The following is a 16,709-nucleotide window of genomic DNA, read 5'->3' on the forward strand; positions in this document are numbered from 1 at the left end:
CAAGCACAACCACCTGGCACTAATGTGAAAACCCCAGGGTTGTCTAGAGGAAATGCTGTGATATTTCCCATTAGGCGACAGGCAGCTTAACATTCACAATATGAATGAGAAAAATGGAGCTATTTTATAGTCCAATAGGCTCCAAATTGTTATTCTACTCAGATCTTTATTGCTTGGCCTTTCTTAATTTAATAAGCAATCTATATCTCTCGTACTGAAGACAAGTCGATTCTGTAAGTGAAGATCTAAAATCTGAAGTGTTAATAACAGAACTAAAAATACGGTTTTGTTTATTTTTCTCCATGTCAGATTCTGTTTTCTGTGCAAACAAACCAATATGTTCTTGCTCTGAGGGACATACTTGAAATGACAGAATCACGGGGTCTCCATTAACGGCACTGCCATAGTAACAGATTGGGACCACGATGAGTTAACATCACCAGGGGTTACTGTTGGAACAGGTCAACGCGACGTGAAACCTCTGCTACACATCCCACACACACTTGGCCCCAAGACGTTGCTTCTACTTTGGAAAAATCACTTTTCCAAAATAACATTTAATTAAAAAAATCTGTCCTAGTAAACAATTTTACATTGAACAATATCTGCATTAATAAGTTAAGGCTCTGAAGAACAACTCTTTGGCATTCTTTTCTTTGACAAGGTCTCTGGGAACCATGCCAGGAAAATATAATAAAATTTACTAGCCCAAAAGTTGTGTCCTTTCTTCCCTTCTCTGTGTATCCATTGTCTGTGCCATGCTTCTTTTTCATTTTTATTTTCTTACTAGAAACTTGAGAGCCTTGCTTTAGTTTATTTGAAAACGGCCTTATGTTTGCAGTGTTCTGGTTCAGTTTCAATGATAAGAGACCATAATCTCTTTGCACAATCATCATCTTCTCTTTCAAGTTGATTCCACACATTTTCATTGATCTGTATTTCCCAGGTCCTGATGCAAACCCTTCATCAATACACTTCACAGTGCTCTTGTCCATACTCCAGTTTGCATGGTGTCTTCTTCTCTCTGAATCATAAGTTACGAGGAGGCAGGACCATTTCCAAAATCAATTCCTGGCAGAAGAGAAAGAGTCTCCATGCATCAGGAAACCATTTCAAAGGTTAACAGTTGATCCAAGGGCATTAAACTTCTTTCATAAATAAAGGCTCACTGCTGTCAAACGGTGGAGTGCACGAAGAGACAATTCCAAGGCTATAACTTCTCTCACAAAAAAGAAATGAAGCTCTTTGCAGACAAAGCCTATTAAGCATATTCACTTTCAGATTGTTAGAACAAATGAGAGAGAGAGGCAGAGGCAGTGAAGGAGCCCTTCATTCAAGGAACAAAGAACGCCTTCTGTACTCTTTGCCATTGTTACCTTGTCTCAGGAAAATTCAAAGAGGCTGAAGATGGGGATAATTAAGCAAATGATTGATACCAAATCAAAGATGACATTTTAGGTTCATTTGATATCAATTTCCTTTAGGGAGAGTATCTGTTTATTCCTTTTAGCACGGCTCCCCACATAAGAGATTAAAAATGACAGAACCTTTGTTAAACAGTTTAAAAGAATCAGGTAATTTTCTTTCCTAGGCTTTGACTGAAGAGATTCTTTGCCAATTAATAAAAGAGGAAAAGTGGAAAAATTACAGAACAAGCTCTCACAGTCACTTTAGTTATGGGATTTTCCTATTTGGGTTGGCTATCAGGACTTGACAAAATATTGTCAAGGGAAAGAAAACCAACAGCCTGACTTTTGTTGTCACGCGGGTACTAAGCCATATTGAGAGGAAGTGCAGGCTGTAGAATACCGTAAGGGAATGTCAGGCAAACAGAGATACAGAGCCGTTTATCCACTCCCGGGGCTGTGCAGTTTCACATATTCTAAGGTGTTAACTGAGAACCATGTCATAGATGACGTAGAATGTGCACGATGCAGAAAAATACGGCAGCTTAAAATATATTTAATACAAATGGGAAAGATGTTTCATTTAAGTGATATATATTTTTGTCCTGAAATTATTCAATCTAATTTTAGGTGCAGATCTGAGCGCTGTTAGATTTTCCAAAGGGTAATTGACAGTCAGGATAAAACACAGTCAGTCCCCAAGCTCCAGACTTTCCGTCTCCATTTGGAACTCTTTCCAGGCCTCCGTTTTCAGTGTCTATCCATTTTCCACATTCTCCCTGGACCTGGCTTCTCCTTCTCTCAGCGGCTCATATCCCGTGAAGAGACAACTGGTTCGGAGAGCAAAACAGAAGCAGCAAACATAATGGTTAGTTTCAAGGCGGATGGAGCCGGGGCTGCCAGGCCGGAATGTGAGCTCAGGGAGGACAGGGAAGGGGCTGCACCCTGGTCAGGGCGGTGATGGCGTCGCACAGAATCCAGGCTCAGAGGCAGGGCTAGGGGCTGAGGTGCAGAGGAGCCGGGAAGAAACAGGACGCAGCATCTGGGACTCAGGAACTTGTTTTTTTTTTTTTTTTTTTTTTTTTTTCCACCCTGAGTATATGTTTTCTGATTGAGGTAAGATTGGCTTAAAGGGCCAGAACTAGGGTGGACTGAACGTTTTGCTATGTTTAATCACACACCATCCAACTCTTCTCCTCAGTACAAGAGGACGTTAGGAGGATATGTAGGGCACGATACTACAGTCCTGGGAAGCAACGCTTTAAAGACTAATAAGAGAAATCAAAACTCAAGGAGAAAGTGAGGCTGGGGGCTGCACAGGATGCCAGGTTCCCAAGCCAGGGAGAGGCTGGGACTCACCAAACAAAAGGAACGTGTTGTAGAGACTCAGAGGTCAGATGAGGGGTCTTAGGATCCAGAGCTGGAATACACAAAAATACAAATCTCAGAAAATAGATGAATCCTGAGAATTGTGATCAAGAGAAGAAGGAAGACACGAATACATAATATTGTGAATGAAAAGGGGTCCACACTACACCCAGAAATAAAAAAAGATGGTGAAAACTCTACCAAGAACTATGTTATTAAAATAAACAGACTGTAGGGAAAATATTGCTTGTAGAAATGATTTAAAGGGAAATCAAAAGCTCAAATTGTTCTATAACTATTAAAGAAATTAAATTAGTGGTTCCAATCTTCCGTCAAATAAAACAGCAGAACCAGATGGGTATATAGATGAGTTCTCCCAAATGTTCAAAATAAAGAGTATTCTTTTTTTGCTTTTTAAGAACTCTTTTAATGGTTAGAGCAGAGAGAGTATCTGGCCTGTTCTACAAGAGAAGCAGAAACCCTGATATAAAAAGCCAAAGAAGACACATACAAGAAAAAAAACTGCAGGTCAATTTCACGCATGCAAAAATCCTTGAAGAAGAACAAAAAGAAAATCAAATGCAATGTGTGTTAAAATAAGAGAATACATCAAGACAAAGTTGGATTTATCTTAGATATGCAAAGATGATTTGATATTAAAAAATAAAATGTAGTTCATACTAATAAATATTTAGACAGTGAATGCAACTCACACTGAAAATAGCATAGTAGAAGCTCAGAGAAAACTTGCAATACAAAACCTATTTAAACCTGCTCATCTTGGATTTTTCCAAGACTTCCTTGAATACTGAACTCATTAAAACTTATCTTAAGAATAACTGAAAAACATATTTGCTGTTAAGCATTTAAAAAGGACAACAAACAACGTATGAGTCTCTCAAGATTGATTGTACATATTTAATTTCTCTTTTAGAATAGTGTGCTGTGGTACACTGGAAGTCACCCTGAGACAGGGTCCGTGAGCTATGATTTGTAGCCTTCGTGCTGCCACTAATAAGCTAAGTGACCTTTCTACTTATCTGTATTCTAGCTTTCTAAAATTCAAAATGAAGAAGTGGGGTCATACAATCTGTATAATTGCTTTTCCCTTCTCAGAGTTTTGAGTTTTTCTAGGTTAGAGAAATATAATTTTTTACGCTTACAATTTATGCATGGTTTTGTGTTTTTTGTACTTTAATAAATCTGTCAAATAAGAGATCTTCTACCATTTTGATAAATTTGTGTGGCATCAGTTGTCTAACAAAATATAGTTTCAACACTTTTAAGTCTCTACCAACCATGATCCGGAGTCCAAGAGGAACTGGAAGGCAGTCCATTCTGAGCATGCGACACTCTGGCAAAGGTCAAACCTTCACATGCAGGTTTGACACTAGGTCATTAGGACAGTGCTTTTTTGATGCACTACACATTTTGAAATGCACACTAATTTCATGATAAAACAACTCACCATCAGCCCTTTCATTCAAAAGTATCACCGATTTCTGTGTGTAACATACAGCCTCCTTGGATCTCTGATATTCACCTGCATCCTGAGCTCTAAACTCTGCTGAGCCATGCTCTGTCCCTCAGGATCAAAACGCCTTATAGCTAGAAAAGTTCCTGACAAATAGTGGACACTGAATAAGTGATTCTTAAAGCATTGAGCAGATGATCATTAGAATTTTACATTCTATACTGACTTCCCACACTCACTTTTGAGGAAAGAACTCTTTTTCTGATTTCTTAAATTGTGGTGTCCCTAGGACTCAAAACAGATCTACATCCATAGTGAATGAATTAATAAAGTATTAATGCAGTCAATAAGTGAATCACAAAGGCAGTTCAATCTAACACAAAGGATATTTATTAAACACATACCATGTATCATCATATGATGTATATATGCATTTTAGATAAAATCATGAACATAGGTATAATGCAAAGGATAAAAATAATTGAGGACATAGGAAAATAGGAAGTGTTTATAAGGAAATAAAACATACAGCTTCTAAAGTGGCTTCAATGATCTTACCTCTTGATATTCATGCCATTGTGAAATTTCCTCCCCTTGTATGTAAGCTGGACCAACGGACTTTCTTCTAAATAACAGAATAAGTAAATCAATAAATGTGATTCACCACATAAACAGAATTAAAAACAAAAGCCATATGATCATCTCAATAGATGTAGAAAAAGCATCTGATAAAATACAACACCGTTTCATGATAAAAAGCCTTAAACTAAGTATTAAAGAAACATAACTCAAAATAATAAAGACCATCTATGACAAACCCACAGCCAACATTATACTGAATGGACAAAAGCTGGAAGTATTCTCCTGAAGAACCGGAACAAGATAAGGATGCACCCTCTCACCACTCCTATTCAACACAATACTGGAAGAGCTAGCCAGAGCACTCAGGCAAGATAAAGAAATAAGAGGCATCCAAACAGGTAAAAAGAAAGTCAAATTATCTCTTTTTGCTGATGATATGATTCTATATTTAGAAAACCCTAAAGATTCTACCCAAAGATGCCTTGACCTGATAAATGACTACAGTAAAGTTTCAGGACACAAAATCAATGCACAAAAATAGTAGCATTTCTTTTTTTTTTTTTTTTTTATGTCTTTTCATCTTCAACTTTTATTTTAAGTTCCAGAGCACATATGCAGGGTGTTCAGGTTTGTTACCTAGCTAAATGTGTGCCACAGTGTTTTGCTAGACAGATCAATCCATCGCCTAGGTATTAAGCCGAGTATCCATTAGCTATTCTTCCTGATGCTCTCCCTCCCCGCATGTACCAACAGGCCCCAGCATGTGAACACATGTTCCCCCCATGTGTCCATGTGTTCTCATTGTTCAGCTCCCACTTATAAGAGAGAACATGCAGCATTTGGTTTTCTGTTCCTGTGATAGTTTGCTGAGGATAATGGCTCCTAATTCCATCCATGTCTCTGCAAATGACATGATGTCATTCCTTTTTATGACTGCATAGTATTCCATGGTGTATATGTACCACATTTTCTTTATTTAGTATATCACTGAAGGTCATCTGGGTTGATTCCATGTCTTTGCTACTGTGAATAGTGCTGCAACGAAAATGTATGTGTATGTATCTTTATAATAGGATGATTTATATTCCTTTGGGTATATACCCAGTAATGAGATTGCTGGGTCAAATGGTATTTCTAGTTCTAGATCCTTGAGGAATTGCCACACTGTCTTCCACAATGGTTGAACTAACTTACATTTCAACCAACAGTGTAAAACCATTCCTATTTCTCTGCAACCTTACCAGCATCTGTTGTTTCTTGAATTTTTAATAATCTCCATTCTGACTGGCACAAGTAGCATTTCCATACACCAAAAATGTTCAAGCTGAGAACCAAATCAAGAACGCAATCCCATTCACAAAACACACACACACACACACACACACACACACATCTAACCAAGGAGGTGGAAGATCTCTACAACTACAAAACATTGCTGAAAGATATTGCAGATGACACAAACAAAGGCAAAAATATTCTGTGCTCATGGATTGGAAGAATCAATGTTGTTAAAAATGTCCAAACTGCCTAAAGCAATCTACAGATTCAGTGAAATTCTTATCAAATACCAACATCATTGTTTTGCAGAATTAGAAAAAAAAAAGATTCTAAAATGTATGTGGAACTAAAAAAGAGCCCAAATAACCAAAGGAATTTTAAACGAAAAGAACAAAGCCAGAGGCATCACATTGCTGGACTTCAAACTATACTACAAGGCTATTCTAACCCAAACAGCATGGTACTGGTACAGAAATAGATACATAAATCAATGTAACAGAATAGAGAACCTAGAAATAAAGTCACACACCTACAACTAACTGATCTTTGACAAAGTAGACAAAAATGAACAATGGGAAAAGGACACCCTATTCAATAAATGGTGCTGGGAAAACTGGCCAACCATATGCTAAGAAGGAAACTGTACTCCCACCTCTCAGCATGTACAAAAATTAACTCAAAATGAAATGGAGACTTACATGTAAAACCTCAAACTATAAAAATCCTTGGAGGAAATCTAGTAAATATTCTTCTGGACACTGACCTAGGCAAAGAATTTATGACTAAACCCTCAAAAGCAAACACAACATAAAAATAATTTACAAGTGAAACCTAATTAAACTAAAGAGATTCTGCATAGCAAAAGAATCCACGCACAGAGTAAATATACAATCTACAGAGTGTGAGAAAACATTTGTAAACTACGAATCTGACAAATGACTAGTATGCATAATCTATAAGGAACTTACAGATTTGTTAACAAATCAACAAGAAAAAACAAACAACCTCATTTAAAAAGTGGGCAAAGGACATGAACAGAAATTTCTCAAAAGAAGATATAAAAGTGGCCAACATATATTTGAAAAAATGCTCAACATCACTAATCATCAAAGAAATGCAAACCAAAACACAATGAGGTATCTCACGCCAGTCAGAATGGCTATTACTAATAAGTCAAAAAATAACAGATGTTGGTGAGCTTGCAAAGAAAAAGGAAAGGCTTATACATTGTTGGTGGGAACGTAAACTAGTTCAGCCTCTGTGGAAAGCAGTTTGAAGATTTCTCAAAGACGGAATATAGAATTACCATTTGACCCAGCAATCCTATTACTGGGTATTTACCCCCACTCCAAAATAAATCATTCAATCAAAGAGACACTTGTGCTCCTATGTTTATCTCAGTACTATTCACAATAGCAAAGAGATAAAATCAACCTAGATGACTGTCAAAAGTAAACTGGTGACTGGTTGTGGTGTCTCACGCCTGTAATTCCAGCACTTTGGAAGGGTGAGGCAGGCGGATCACTCTAGGTCAGGAGTTCGAGACCAGCCTGGCCAACATGGTGAAACCTCGTCTCCACTAAAAACACAAAAACTAGCTGAGTGTGGTGGCACATGTCTGTAATCCCAGCTACTTGGGAGGCTGCGACAGGAGAATCACTTGAACCCAGGAAGCAGAGGTTGCAGTGAGCTGAGATCGCACTCCAGTCTGGGTGACAGAGAAAGACTCTGTCTCAAAAATAAAATAAAATAAAATAAATTGGATAAATAAATGCAGTACATATACACAATGGAATATTACAGAGACATAAAAAAGGACAAAATTATGTCCTTTGCAACAATATGGATGCAGCCGGAGGCCATTATACTGTGTTAATTAACACAGAAACAGAAAGCCCAATACCGCATGTTCTCATTTATAAATGGGAACCGTATGCACTGGGTACACACAGACACAAGACAGGAACAATAAACACTGGAGATTCCACAAAGCAGCAGAGAGACAGAGGGGCAAGGGTGGAAAATCTACCCCTTGGGTCCTGTGTTCACTATTTGGGTGACAGGCTCAGTTGAAGCCGGAACCTCAGTATCAAGCACTATATCCACATTAAAAACCTACACACAAGCCGGGCGTGGAGGCTCACGCCTGTAATCCCAGCACTTTGGGAGGCCGAGGCGGGTGGATCACGAGGTCAGGAAATCGAGACCATCCTGGCTGACACGGTGAAACCCCGCCTCTACTAAAAATACAAAAAATTAGCCGGGCGCGGTGGCGGCGCCTGTGGTCCCAGCTCCTCGGGAGGCTGAGGCAGGAGAATGGCGGGAACCCGGGGGCGGAGCTTGCAGGGAGCCAAGATGGCGCCGCTCACTCCAGCCTGGGCGGCAGAGCGAGACTCCGTCTCAACAAAAACAAAAACAAAAAACAACAAACAACCAAACAAAAAAACCCTACACATGTACCCCCTGAATCTGAAAAAAAGGAAGACTCCTTTGTAGTGATGGGATGGGATCTTGGAATGTCACACCAAGATCAGGCTACACAAAGGCGGCGATTTGCACCCAGCCCACTCTGCAGTGCTTTTCACTTGCCCTCTCAGTCTGCCGTGTTGAGAGCTGCCCCAGGGAAAGGCCCGTTAGGCAAGGACCTGAGGGAAACCCCTGTCCAAAAATCAGAAACTCGGGACCCCAGCCCAATAGCTTGAGAAACACTGAATCCTGTCAATGACCCCATGAATGAGCTTGGAAACGAATCCTCCCTTTGTCAAGGCTTCAGATGAGAACACGGACCTGACCGAAATGTGACTGTGACCTTGTGAGATACCTTGGGTAGAGGCCCGGGGCTAAGCTGCACCCACAGAAACTGTGAGATAATAAATGGTGGTTACTCTGAAGCCCTCATGTTTGGAGTAATTTGTTATGTTGCAATAGACAACGAAAACTGTCAGGAATAAAATTAGCACATCAAAACTTATGTTGGTATTGTGTGGTGGGTACACAATTGCTAGAAGCAAGTCCAAATCTTACCTCTAAGTCTGGCTTTCTCTAAAGAGCTAAAGCAAAGAGAGACACTGCCATGCCCAAGAAACAGCGTCCATAAGCTAGGTGCGACTGAACTGTCCAGGAGAATCAGGGCTTTTCTTCATTTTGGAGCTGGGAGAGATGTTTCCCATTAGTTTTCTTAAAGTGATACCGGGTGATGGACTAGGTGATGTCTTTAACACCATCACTGGAATAAATCAATGCACATCCAGGGCTCACTCTCAATGGATAACATCTCTCAGTATTAGTCATTGCCAGAATAAAGCTTGAGTGTTTTTACAATAGGCTACAAAAACTATAAACATACATCATTCTAATGGTCAAGCTTGACTTTAAGGTAAAATTTAGACTATGCAGACAGGTATTTGGATGAACGGATGAATTCTAACGCTATTCTTAATAAGAATTGGGGAGTAGAAACTTCAAGGCTATAACAGAAGGCAAGACTCAGAGTAAAGATATTTTGTGTTGCAATTTGAAAAGAGCTCCATACATTTTAAAATCAAAATCATTTTATTAAATTAAGCACAATATTCGATGCTCAGCTCGCACACTGATCTAGGCGAGACGCCACATCAGGAAGTAGTTCTAGAAAGTGGGGAAGAGGTTAGCATCCCCATTCTCCAGCCCAGAGCTCCAGCCAGCGTCAACAACTAGTGACATCCTGTCTGTCACTGAACTACAGGCGGGCCCACAGACCCCCAGTGAAGGTGTGGAGTCTGTGGCTTCAGCTGTAGTGAGTTTTCTCCTTGCAACTGCTCATTGCATCCCAAACTGGGGAATGACTATAAGATGTTCACAAATGAATAGTACTAGGTTATTTTTTTTTACCTACCTGAAGCATATGTGCCCTCAGGACAATTTTTACCTCTTCCAACCCAAATGCCCTTGACAGGAACATTTATTTCACGTGCTACTAATGACAAAGTAGTAACTGTTCATTTAAAAATAGTGTTATGAGATCTCTCTTTTCCTTTTGAATCCCTCTAATTTTCTGCAAATGTGATTTTTTTTGTTTTGTTTTTTCTGACATACCTGTCTCATTGACAGAGCTGATCTCCTGGAGTAGTTCAGAAAGAAACTTTCTGTTTACACAGACTATCAGCAGCACAAAACCTCATTTCCTGCCCTGACTTTTCCCTGATATGACCAAAGGGAACATGAAATTGTGGGGATTTGTGGAGAGCGATTTGTCAGCCTTTTCTTATTTACCTGGACTGTGAGATATAAATTGAATCTGGGGCTCTCTCTTCAAGAATAAGTTATTTGTTATCAAATAAGATAACATTAGCGGATCGGACATGGATAAGTTGTTTCTCTTATAACCTCGTTAGGTGTGTGAGGGTGCTCTGAGTTCTAGAATAATGGTTTGCTTTTCTGTGTACACTTGGCTTTCGTTTCTCTCTCATTTGAACACCCTCGGTCTGCTGGATAGTGAGTGAATGTCTTTCCACATAAAGTGGAACAGACTGAAGACAGTGGAACTCCATATTACAGCCATTTAACCGACACGGCAGGTTTTCACATGGTTGCCTCAGCTATTGTGATTATTGCTGATTGAACGTACAGTCTATGAGAACTGATTAATGATGTCACGGCTACTAGATTGCTTGGTGAACTCACTTGACCTTAGTGGTAACTGTGGCACGATGGTGCTTAAGAAATCATCAAAACTTAAAAGAAAAATGAAAAGATAATAGTTAAAATATGAATTGGCAAATTCTAATATAAATCAGGTGCTATTCAAATTCCTCAGTTGACTTGTTCCGTACTTAGGTAGTGACACCAGTCAGATATGGAAATGTTGAGGCATCTGACGCTACCTCCAATGTGGAAAAGCATCCACGCATATGGAATAAAGAATTTCCCCAAATAACAAAAATGCAGCTGCAATTACAGAACAAACACATTGCCTCCTATATCTCAGCACAGTTGTTTCGTTTTTATGGTGCTTATTTATGTAGTCACTAATTTGGGATATTCAGTAATTTGCAGCAGGGCCCTTCATCATTAGTGTGAGTTAACAAAATGGTTCTGTTGTCCTTAGTAATTAATGTAGTAGGAAATGAGGAAGATACAACACATTCTGAGGGCTGCTCAATACCTTTATCTTACTTTACTGTCTGTTAGCTAAATATGGAATTTTAATTTCCTCCCTAATTATCGAAGAGTTTTTCGCTCAGTGGGCATGTCCCCGAGGCCCAATTGCTTACTTTCACTCTCTAGATTTTCCCCTCACTTTTTGGAAATGTATGATTATGAACTTGCAAGCCGTTCACAAACATTTCTATGGGAAACAGTTAAACACTAACCCACATTAAACAGTTCCAGAGTGTCTTGAGCCTTCTGCCGGCCGCTTCACTGATGTCATTTCATTTGTTCCTCTGGGTAACCCTTCAAGGGTGGCAATGAAGGGATGTGGTTTGCAAGAAGAAAACTGGCTTGTTGAAACTTCTTCCACAACATCCTGTTATCTAGGTGGATAACCTGAGATTCAAACTTAGTTTGGTTCTGAAGCCCACAGTCTGGTTGGTCTGGCTCTAGAGCCCACAGTCACTGTGAGAAGGTAACATTACTGTACTTATCCTGAATTGGTTTAGCTTTGGCATCTCGTCAGTGCTGCTTCTCAGTTACTGCTTGTCATATGATGCCTAATGGTTTTCTGATTTTTATCTTGGCATGGAAGATTGGAGGTATGCAAACTTGCACGCCTTTATTTCCTCTAGACTTTGCCGATTCTATGGAAACCAAACTTTTTTAATATCAAAGTCGATTCGCATTTTTCAGAACAAGTAGAACACCTGAAATTTAAGTTAAAACTGTAGCTACCATTTGTGTCTACATTCACTTCATTCTAACAATCTAGATGATGACTTGTCATAGTTAGATATCTACATTGTCAGCATGATAATGATGATGACAGTAACAAGAGCAACAGCACTACTCATTGTGAAATACATTCTAGGCTGGGTAGTTAATGATTATTCAAGTTTTTCAAATCAGAAAGATATGGTATAGCACAGTTAAGAAATGTACTCAGGGTCTTACAGCTAGTAAGTGGCAGTGTTAAACCAATATTTTAAATTTTACCCATAATTGGTTAACATTTTTCAGTTTTCTCGGTATTAGTTATATGTACAGATTGAGTATCCTTTAAAGTATTGGGAATCAGAAGTGTTTTGGATTATTTTATTTTGGAATATTTTGCCTATACATAATAAGATATCTAGGGGATGGGATCCACGTCCAAACACGATATTGATTTAAGTTGTAAATACACCTTGAAAACACAGACTGAAAGTAATTTTAAACAATATTTTAAATAATGTGCATGAAACAAATTCGGTGTACATTGAGCCATCAGAAAGCAAAAATGCCACCACCTGAGCCACCCATGTGATAATCTGTGTTTTTTTGGCATCACCATCATTCATGACTGAATTTATATGCTACCAATAAGCAATCTTGTGTATGCTTATTCACACGTAAGTACTTAATGATCACAAATATGACATAACATTAACAGAGTGAAAAAACAATGTGTGCAGGCTGGCCAAGCAGCACAGGAGCGTCACCAGATACCTGTATCAGCTGCTAAGCAACAGCGACAACAAACAATGCAGGTGTCTGTTCTTCAGCTGCCATGCTGTGCTTGATTAAGGTGACTGCACACCGTACAGTAACCCCCTTGGGAACTGTGACTAAACTGTGTGTTGTGCACCTGTGTTTTGACTGCTACCCATCACCTGAGGTCAGGTGTGAAATTCCCGCTTGTGGTGTAATGTTGGCATGCATTTTGGAACATTCTGAATTTTAGACTTTCCGATTAGGAATGCTTAATCTGTAGTATTCTGTTCTAATGTTGGTCTTTGGTGTTGCAATTATTGTCTTAAGACTGTGTTTGGTCTATTAAAAGTTGTAATGATGACTACCGAAATGATTTTGAAATTAGTAGTTATTCTTTGTAAAAAGAGGATTTTGAAGATCCAATATCTTTTGTCAAACATCTCACCAATAAGTTAAGAAGATCTAAATCTTGCCCCCCCACACCCCCTTATGCTTTAAAATCTGTCTTTCCCAATGTGGTTCCCACTGCACATCTTGAGGGGATCTTCTCTGGATTTCCACATAAGCATTGTCCAGAAAATGCTTTTCAGGCAGAACTTTGTCCTCCAGAAATCCCATAGACTAGCAGGTTGTAGGTACCATTCACGTGGATAACCAACTCTGAGGGCAATGATATGAAGTTAGATGAAAACAAATGAAAATACCATCTGTTCTGTGGTTAGACTGTTAATCTCACTATAGTGGTAGATCATCTGTAGTAACCTGTTTGACTTTGGAAGGATAACCCTGATCAACCCAAGTACTAAACAATGACAAGCCCCTAAATAGCTAAAGCTTAATCCAAATTGCCAATTACAGTTCCAAAATTTTGAAAAGTGAACTTTATAGAAGAGCTAATTTAATATGGCTAAAAAGAATGTTTTTGGTACAGAAGGTGCTCTTATCCAGTAGTTTTCAAGAACTTCAAGTACAAATTTAAATTTATACATTTCATTCATGCATTATACAAATGCAGAAAGTAAAAACTGTAAAGTGAAATCTGTTCTTCCAGCATTCCTAATGAATTCTTTTGTGATACCTCCTTCTTGGATTTTCACATTCCATCACAGAGTCCACTGGTTAATCCAAACTTTTACTTTCATAAATTAGCCCATATGGCTTAAATCTAAAAATATAATTTGTTTTTGTTTTGTTTTGTTTTGTTTTTTTAGTTCTAATCTTAGCAGGCTGGGGAAACTGGGGTTTCTCTAGAAAAGTTACAAATGAGAGATAAGCCTCTTATTTTCCAAATTCCTCAAGGTGTGATACAAACTTGATTGGAGCAAACACTTCCCTGTCAATGCAATGGATTCCCCATATAACTTCCGTGGAATGTGCATGAGGCTCTTGTCAGAGAGATGATCCGGTCAGAAGTCAGAAAAAAGAAAGGCATTTGACTGGTATTTCTTTGCCAATTCATATCCACTGCCTCTAAACTATATACTCTTATTTTCCACTGGAAGAATGAAAGGGGAGCAAATAAATGCAGGAAGAAAGGAAACTGTGAAAATAGGGAGGAAAAGAAGGGAGAAGAGAGGAGAGTGGAATGGAAACAGAAACAGGACATTTATTATCCACTCTCGGCTAAGGTGAAGTAGAAGCTCATTAGGCTATGAGGAGACCCAGAGCACCCCATTTTCTTTTTTAGCAAACCCGCATGAGCTTATGGCTTTTCCCCAGCCAGGCAGGTTTCCTGAACCGCCCAAAGTGCTATTGAAATCTGTCTCTTGGAGGACTCTGGAGTGTGTCTCTGTCTGAAGAGCCTCGTAACTGTGACGTTGAGAAACATCCCTTGCAGGACATTGAGAGATGGTAGAACATTTAGAGTTCTGTGATTCTCATACTGCAGAATATATACCTATTGATCTTTTTTTCCTTCTAAGAAAATGTTCCTTTGATACATTTGGCTGAAGAATTGGAAAATATGGGTTTTGTTTTGTTTTGATTTGATTTGGTTTTTCCAAAGGAGAGATAATCGGTGAATTCTACTGGGGATGGGTGGTTGTTTAGGCAAGTGTAATGTTCCATAAATTATCTGGGCCTTGAACTATTGCCGTGTATGATACATGAGTGATACATACAACCCAAAAAGGATTTATTCTTTATTTTCCTATCCAGTTTCAGAAGGAGAAAATAACCGGGAGCCAGGAAATAGTAACAATAAACTTCACCATGCTTTAAAAACCAATGCTATTCTCATTTTCATTAAAGGACAATAAAGCTCATGAAAATAATCCACATATTGATGCTATTCATCATCTTCCTCATCACAAATTAAAAAGCATGCTAATTAAAAAGATATTCATATATATATGTAAAGCAGTTATTTTTAGTCTTTTAAAAAGAGCTCATACTATATATATGTACATATAGTTTTTCAGCTTTATTGAGGCATAATTGCCAAACATTGTATGAATTTAAGGCATACAACGTATTTTGATATATGTATAGATTGTGAAATAATTACACAATCAAGCCAACCAACATATCCATCACCTGACCTAGTTGCCTTTTTTTGGTGGAGTGAGAACACTTGAGATCCACTTTCTCAGCGATCTAAGTGTAAAATGGATTATTACTAACTATAGTGACCCTGCTATGCAGCAGCTCTCCAGAACTTACCTGATCACTGAAAGGATGTATCTTTGTCTTAGCCTTTTTTTTTTTTAAGTGGTTGAAAAAAAATAATCAAAAGTTAGTTTTTTTCTACCTTTTTAAATGTACTGTTAAGCTTTTTTGTTGTTGTTGTTTTGAGACGGAGTCTCGCTCTGCCGCCCAGGCTGGAGTGAGCGGCCCCATCTTGGCTCACTGCAAGCTCTGCCTCCCGGGTTCACACCATTCTCCTGCCTCAGCCTCCCGAGTAGCTGGGACCACAGGCGCCCACCAAGCCCAGCTGGTTTTGTGTATTTTTAGTAGAGACGGGGTTTCACCGTGTTAGTCAGATGGTCTCGATCTCCTGATCTCGTGATCCACCCGCCTCAGCCTCCCAAAGTGCTGGGATTCCAGGCGTGAGCCACCGCACCTGGCCAAAATTTACTGTTTTTAATGCAGCACAAATACAATATTTGATAAATGTTACTTTTATATATGTGATTTCTGGCATATGAAAATAATCTCTTGTTAGCTGTTTTTAAATGTCTTTTTTCTTGATGCTAGTTGAGATTTAGAGGAGAGTTTAAATGTAAAAACCCTAGAACAGTTATCTCAAGAAAAGTGTCTCCAGCCTCTTAAGCCGTTATTTACATGAGGAATTGCCAGGAGCAGCAGCCATTGAATGCGAAGCTTTGTGTTTATGCTTTAGAATTCCCCTTTGACACCTGTCTAATTCCTAGTGTGAAAATATTGTTTGGCTCCTTATTAGCTAATTTGAATCTACTTTATGGTTTGCATAAAATAAATTCTCCTAGGAGTTTATAATCCAGGAAATGTTCTTGATACTGTGAGACTCTCTGGGGAGGCATATGGTTACTTCATCCAGGATCGCACTTCTTCGAAGGAGAATGTTACCAAGTTCGCTGCTCCACAAGTGCCAGGGAGAGCAGGAAGGCTCACAGTGAAACATACAATACCTGGGGGATTTTACTTTAATCACAGATTTTCCTAAAACAGTCTTTTGAACCACCTTGAAAATAATCGCTTCACATTCTTTCCCCTATTCATGAAGTAGGGTGCCATATTATTTAATTTATAGCACAAGCATTTTGTGAGACCCAGAAATATTGATAATATGTATTAGGATGAAAATAGAAACTCTGGCTTGTGTCTTAGACCTTCAAAAGTTGGAATTTGTGGAAAATTAAGTAGCAAATTAATTTGTAGCTTGTTTTATTTCTTTGTTTTTATTACATGGGGATTTGTGGTTACAAAATAATTATAAACTTTTAGAACTGGAAAGATCTTAGAAATAATCTATTGGACAAATGAGGCAATTAAAATCAAAACACGTAAAATGGTGT

Source organism: Macaca mulatta, chromosome 5 (assembly GCF_049350105.2).
Source record: "Macaca mulatta isolate MMU2019108-1 chromosome 5, T2T-MMU8v2.0, whole genome shotgun sequence".
NCBI lineage: Eukaryota > Metazoa > Chordata > Mammalia > Primates > Cercopithecidae > Macaca > Macaca mulatta.